Source organism: Mytilus edulis, chromosome 14 (genome assembly GCF_963676685.1).
Source record: "Mytilus edulis chromosome 14, xbMytEdul2.2, whole genome shotgun sequence".
Lineage (NCBI taxonomy): Eukaryota > Metazoa > Mollusca > Bivalvia > Mytilida > Mytilidae > Mytilus > Mytilus edulis.
The window spans coordinates 27,745,200-27,753,061 of NC_092357.1; the positions used below are offsets into that span (position 1 = coordinate 27,745,200).

Here is a 7,862-nt window from a genome sequence, read left to right on the forward strand (position 1 = left end):
CCATTGCACACAGTGTCTTATGTTTATCCATTTGAATGTTTTTGTGTTTTTTTCATGCAGACATTTAAATGTTGATAGGTCTTGCTCATTGTTGACGACTGTTCAGTCACTGGCTGAAAATACCTTTATCTCTGGTTTTTAGTTGTCTCATTGGCAATCACATACCATATCCTTACTTAATTTCAACACTTCTTAATTTAAGTTATGTACATTTGAGAATATCATTTTCAAAAAGACAAAACATTACAATAATGAATTGGTATAACAAATAAGGCACTTGTGTTTTAATATTTCATCTTTCACTGAGATAACACCATCAAGTAAAATGTGTGAAACAAAAACAGAAAATTAAACAAACAGCAATAAAATAACTTAAGCAAGTGTCAATAAACCTGCACAAATAACATGAATAATATATCTAAGGTCATAAGCAAGTGACAATAAACATACAGCAATAATATATCTAAGGTCATAAGCATAAACATGCAGCAATATTATACATTGTATATCTAAGGTCATAAGCAAAAGACAATCAACATACAGCAATAGTATATCTAACATGTCTAACATTTGTCTAAGGTCATAAGCAAAAGACAATCAACATACAGCAATAGTATATCTAAGGTCATAAGCATAAACATGCAGCAATAATATATCTAAGGTCATAAGCAAGTGACAATCAACATACAGCAATAATGTATCTAAGGTCATAAGCATTTAAAAAAAAAACATGCAGCAATAATATATCTAAGGTCATAAGCAAGTGACAATCAACATACAGCAATAATGTATCTAAGGTCATAAGCATTTAAAAAAAAACATGCAGCAATAATATATCTAAGGTCATAAGCAAGTGACAATCAACATACAGCAATAATGTATCTAAGGTCAAAAGTATAAACATGCAGCAATAATATATCTAATTTCATAAGCATTAACATACAGCAATAATATATCTAAGGTCATAAGCATAAACATACAGCATTAATAATATATCTAAGGTCATAAGCAAGAGAAAATAAACAGGTCTTGTATAATTTGTATAATCTTGTAAATTAACAGTATCCGGGACAAGTTTGCAATTCCGCTGTCAGAGTGCAAAAGTTGTCACCTTAATTTTTGGAGTAAAGTCAAAATGAAGTTGATAACTTGATTGGTATTGGTTCTCTGATATTTGTCCTAAATATGTTTGGCTCTAGCACCACTGTTGAAAAAGTAATGGCTAATGCCCCTTTTTTCAACAATTTCCTCAGAGGAAAAAGAGTTTTCCTCAAGGGAAAAAGATTTCCCTTAGGGAATTTGCTGCATAATTATTTCCTTTGAGGAAATTCTTTTTCTTTTGAGGAAATTTGCCGCTTCAAATTTTCCTTTGAGGAAATTTCCTCTAAGGAAATCATTGTTCTTCAAATTCCTCTAAGGAAATTTCTGAACATCAAATTTCCCTTAAGGAAATGTTTTTCCTCTATAAAAATTTCATAACAGTACAAACATTGACAAACAGTATAAATATATTTTCTCCTAGACTGAATTATTGATCATGTTGATACAAAAGATTATATAAAATAAACACTTTTCATGTCAAATTAACTTGTCTTCTGTTTCAGCTGCTGTGTATAATTATTCTACCCCCTACATAACAGTTCAGTGTATAAATAATTCCATTCACAAGACATCTTCTTTCAATTGGTTGAATAAATTTTGGCAACTTGTTCTTCAAACATCTTCTCTGTATATTTGATATGATGGAGAGCCATGTACATAATATTATGTACATGAATGGATAACGCATGTGTTTATTTCGACAACAAACATGACAAAGATACTATTTTTTTTCTTAATTTCTCCATAATCCATCAGTGAATATGTAGGTTGTTACATTTTACACCATTGTGTCCTTGTACATCTTTGATAGTACTCCATTTTGTTTATAGCAATTTTGTAGAATTTTTTCTATTTCTTTTCCCAGAAAAACACACAATTGAGTTCATTTCACATTAATTAATCCAATTAGCACATTATGTAGAAAAGTATTAACAAATAAGTTTCCTCTTCAGTATAGACTTGCAGGACCTGACGATGATCATAAAAACCAAGATATCTGACCTATAAATACACAAAATAAAAAAAAGAAGTTATAAACATGATAAATGGAGAAAAAAACAGCAATATAAATAGGCTTATTTTAAAGTCATAAGAAACCTCAAATTAAAAAAAAATATGTATAATAATTATGTTTTTTTTATAACTAAATGGATAGTTTTCATTATGCAACTTAAGTACATATACTTTTTTCTGAGGAAAATTCTTTAATTTGTCCACATTTAGAAGAAGTTTACTTATTTTTAATTGCTTGCTTCCAGGAAGCAATTCGCCGATACATATTTTCCATATACATAGTGACCCGAGCGTAACCCTCCTCGTAAAAATCCGGTGACTACAATATGCAAGGATCTGTCATTGAAATAAACAAATAGCTGATTATACATGTTAAACACGTGCTCAATACCCATGCTTTTTGTGATTTGTTTACTATAAGGTGGCAATCGGTAAAACTCAGCTTCAAAACACGGCATTTAATGAGCAGCATTATTTGTTAAATCATAACAAACAGAGAGAAAAAAAAATGACGATTTATATGATATACTTGTGAAAATAATGATAAAATCGTGCACAGAGGACTAAGTTTATGATGTATACATGCATTGGTTCAAAAGTTGGACAAACTTTATTTTTCATCACTCACTCGTTTCATATGACTTTAACATTTGAGAAACTTTCATTTGATATTCTTACTTGTCATGCTTTATATGAGTTCTCTTATTTCAGTGCTTTGTGTCCAAGATTAAATATTCGTTGTTTAGTGCCTTGCAGTGATATTTAAAGTTTAGCCACTTGCAAAAGTTGTTATAGAATGTTCATATGCTGTGTTATTTGAACCACTGTCCTATATTATGGTCAGGTAAGAGGTTGAGTGCTCACAGACATGATATTTTTTTATTAATTGTTATTGTTTTTGAACATGTTGAACTAAATTGGATTGTTTAAATCTTTTCATGTTGGGATCTTTATTGGCTGACCTATAAAGAAAGTGTTGTCTCATTATTGAAGGCCAGCCCATCATTGGCCTTTAATTTCTTGCATCCACTTCTTTGAACTCTGGTGGATAAGTCACTCATTTACCATACCACATCTTCTTATTTTTATAAGAGTCATCATTCAAAGGCAATTACTTTTATCATGTTTATTACTGTAATTCAGAAATTATCCAGAGGTTTTTAGAAATGCGATTAATGTGACTGGGTGAGTATCGCAAAAATAAGAAATCATATTTTGATAACAGAAACATATATATATCATGTATATATAATTGATGCAGATTTTTTTTGTAATCACAATAAGTTGTCCATTCCCTGAAAAATAATAAATGCAAGCAATAATTTCTGAATTTACAGTATATAGAAGTGGTCTTACCATTTAGGCCTTGTTGTATTCTGTTTATCTTGTTTTGTCGCTCATTTCTATTGAAACTGTTTATATTTTTCATTATTTTTCTATATTTCTTGTCCTATAAAACATAAAAAGGGTAAAAACTATTATTAAACATCAGTATTTTCTTTATATACAATAATATTTAATAAGAATGGAATATTTGTACTATTTCATTTCACAAACTTTTGGTCAGTCATGACTTTCAAAGACTTTCACCCTGGTCAATAGTTTAAAAAACAAACATTCCCATACTTTTTCTTGGTGTTCGTACTAATTTTTCATTGGACAACAAAAACATGATTCAACTATTCTTCTATGATTTGTTTTGCTTGACTACGTTAAACTCTGAAATATTGTTTACAGTATAATCTGTATGTGTCTAACTCATCAAAATTTCAAATTAATATATAAATAACCAATAAGAATGCTATGCATGGCTCAGCTTGATACAAACCTACACTTTAAACCCTGAACAGTTGGAGCAAGTATGGACACAACATTCAATTCAAACTTTTCTACATTGGTTAGAGGTATAGGGGGAGGTTGAGATCTCACAAACATGTTTAACCCCGCCGCATTTTGCGCCTGTCCCAAGTCAGGAGCCTCTAGCCTTTGTAAGTCTTGTTTTATTTTAATTTTAGTTTCTTGTGTACACTTTGGAAATTAGTATGGCATTCATTATCACTGAACTAGTATATATTTGTTTAAGGGCCAGCTGAAGGACGCTTCTGAGTGCGGGAATTTCTCGCTACATTGAAGACCTGTTGGTGACCTTCTGCTGTTGTTTTTTTATTTGGTCGGGTTGTTGTCTCTTTGACATATTCCCCATTTCCATTCTCAATTTTATGGATACAACTCTGAATTGTAAATTTGGATTGTGATTCAATAGTTGATGCAGCATAGGTTTCTGACATTGAATGAATGTGGTCCAAGTACTTAAAAATTTTAAATTGACAATTAACCTCTAAAATGGTCCAATATTCAAAATCTTAATACATGGTTAGATGCAGCATATCAACATGATCAAAGAACCCAAATAATTCATTATTTGATGAAATCAAATAAAGTTCAATTTTGGACCCTTTAGATCTCAATGTGGACCAATTTGTTAACGGGCCAAAATATCAAAAATCTAAATGAATGGTTAGATTAAGCATATCAAAGAACCCCATATATATATATTCAATTTTTTTGAAATCAAACAAAGCAAAATATTGGACCCCAATTTGGACCAACTTGAAATTTGGGCCCATACTAAAAATCTAAGTAAATATTCAGATTCAGCATATTAACATGATTAAAGAACACCAAGAATTTAAATATTATTAAAATCAAAATAAGTTTAATTTTGGACCCTTTGAACCTTAAGATAGACCAATTTAAACAGGACCAAAAAACTAGGAATCTAAATACACAGTTAGATTTGGAATATATATATATATAGAAAATTGAATTATTGGGGTTCTTTGATAATCAAAGAACCCCAATAATTCAATTTTCTATAAAATCAAACAAAGTTTAATATTGGCCCCTTTTGGCCCCTAATTCATGTAATTTTTAAACTCTGGACAAAAACTCTGGTCACAAACCCTGTGTTTGAGTTTCATAGATTTCTGTTAACTTATACTAAAAGTAATTTTGCGAAAACTAAGTGTCTTCGGACTACGACGACTACATGATAAAATTGAGAATGGGAATGGGGAATGTGTCAAAGACCCCCCTTTTTTGGACTATCAATGCATTTGAATGGGGACATGTAATTACCCCCCCCCCCCCCCCTTTTTGTCCTGGGTTAGGAAACCCCTTTTTAAAATGACTGGATCCGCCCCTGAAGGGTCTATCATTAAGTTTGACAACTTCAGACATACTACTTTACCAAAAAAATTGACACATTTCATCCAATTTAATTTCATTCTTTACTTGCTATTTCATCCATAATATTTTAAAGAAAGAAATTTGGAAGGAGTATGATTTTAATTTGCAAGTTATACACTATCCAAACTAGAGACCTAATAGAGTAGATATATACTTGACTAAGGGAGCTACCATTTGATTTTTAGGGGGGGGGGGGGGGGCTAGGATGAAAAATTTTATCCTGCATTTTTTTTTTAGCTGTAATCTCTGTCCTGCCTTTTTATTTTTCACTCTGTTCGTTCCTGCTTTTCTTTTTTTAGTTTATCCTGACATTTTTTACCAAAATTGTCGTCCTGACTTTTTTTTTTGCTAGTGTCTCATCCTGCCTTTTTTTTCTTCTCAAAACTCCTGTTCTGCCTATTTTTTTCAAATTTCATCCTAGCCCCCCCATAAAAATCAAATGGAAGCTCCCTAATTTAAATCAAACTTGGGGTGACTGGGGACAAAGATTTAAGGGAATAGATGACAGTTTACCTACAATGATCTAGCTTCATGGCAATGGCATACATTACAGACTACATGTACATCATGTACATGGTCATTCTTAATTGTGTTTAAACTTTGGGAGTTCATTTTTTTAAAGTTTAAAGCTAACAATTTCAACTAAATACATTTATCAAGATTTGATTCTACATTTATATATAATTGTGTATGTCACATGTATGTACATGATGTATTTTAATGTAAAGCATCTGAAAACTCATTAGCCGTTTCATATTTATTTCAGTTCTTCAAAAGGCAAATTTATATGAGCCTATGCCTGAAAACAGAGATTTCTTATTAAGGAGAAAGCCCCGCCCCCCCTTTTTGGTGTGAAATATTTTGTTGATTATATAGGGAATCACTGAAGCATGACTGGAGCAGGCATCCCCCTCTGCCCCCCCCCCCCCCCCAAAAAAAACCAACAAAAAATTTAAAAAAATGGAAATTTCTGGATCTGCCCATGTCAACCTTTCACTCAGGTCATTGGTGAAGAGTTGTCACACAAAATAAATGATATCAAATGTTCATATGTATATGTTTTAGCTCGTGTATTTGTAAGGAGGCAACCATTAATTTGATTTGTAGGGCGAACAGGGTGAATAATCTTGCCTTGTAAAACTTGTGCTATAAATAAAAATTAATACATTTCCATTTAAAAATCCGTCAGCCCAATCTCATCCAGTGAAATAGATTATTATCTGTTTTCGAAATTATATGGAAGTACTTGGTAGTTCAGACGCATTGCAAGACATTTTTTCTAAGGAGACGTGTAGACTCATTTAATTGGGGGAACGGAACCAATGAATTGATAGGATCCGATATGATCTTCCCAGTACGGAGCACCTAGCCTCACCGGACACAATTACGAACGATTTGTGAACTGTAATTAATATTTTTTTTATGTGACTACTATTCTTGAATTTTTTATACCATAGAATTTAAGATGTATGAAGGCTTTCCATTTTGCATCATATCCCACATAAATTTTTATGCACGTTGGGATACTTTAGTAAGATTTGCGTGACCTCGTTTTACGGGTCAAGAGAGCCACATATGGACGCAATTCCGAACAGCACTATATTGATATATCTTGCAGAAGAAATCAATGACAACAGTCTATATTGATAAAGCATACATTAATCTTTATCTCAAACACACTTTCATAGGAAAATAAAAAGCACAAGTTTGTTTTTTACTTCAATTACTTCAGCAGTGGTTGCAGACGAAATGTCGGTCATGTGTAAAGGAAAGATTTCTGATTTTTTTTTTGTGTGTGCAAGTTCCTCCTTTAAAGGAGCACTAAATTCAAGTTTATCCATTTCGATGGTGTACTTATCATTCATCTATGATTTTTTTTATATTGGTCAACATTTCTTTTGGAGTTTCTGGACTTTTCAATAAAATTAACATATTTTCTTTTGGCCATTAATAGGTTCACAAGAGTCTAAAAAACGTCAATTGTGGCGTTATTTGGGCATGATAAAAGGCATCACGCATATGAACAGAATCAGGAGATATTTTTCTTTCTATATATTAACAAAAGAAGGCAATATGCACTTACCTTTATGTATTTATTTATATAACATCCAGGTCAGATTGCCGTTCTTATAATATTTTCAGAATGATTTTGTCATCGTCATCAACATTCACCAAGTGCACATAAATTGCATTATCATGAAAACAAGGGATTTTTAATAGGGTTTTTATTTATAAAAACATTTATTGATAAATATAAACAAATATGATCTCAGAGGGCAAACATTGGAAATCGTTTGTAATTGTGTCCAGTCGTAATTGCGTCCTGTGGGGCTATTTTTTTTAGGTAATTATTATTAGTGTCGGTGATCTCACAAGTAAATCAGAGAAAATATTGCATGCAAATTAATGAGCAGAGAAGAGACAATTATCAACTTGTGTATTATTCATTTTCTCGCAGTTATTTACGGTAAATTAACTATATGCATATATATCCCAAA

The 7,862-nt window shown here is 31.5% G+C and overlaps 1 long non-coding RNA gene across 1 annotated transcript; it reads right to left on the reverse strand.

Annotated features, from left to right (window-relative positions):
* Positions 1-1,971: 1,971 nt before the first annotated feature.
* Positions 1,972-6,666, reverse strand: LOC139503766 (uncharacterized). Its single transcript, XR_011659187.1, has 3 exons — positions 6,531-6,666; positions 3,472-3,565; positions 1,972-2,103 (listed from the first exon to the last, which is right to left on the reverse strand). It is a non-coding gene; the product is annotated as an uncharacterized lncRNA (long non-coding RNA).
* Positions 6,667-7,862: the final 1,196 nt, after the last annotated feature.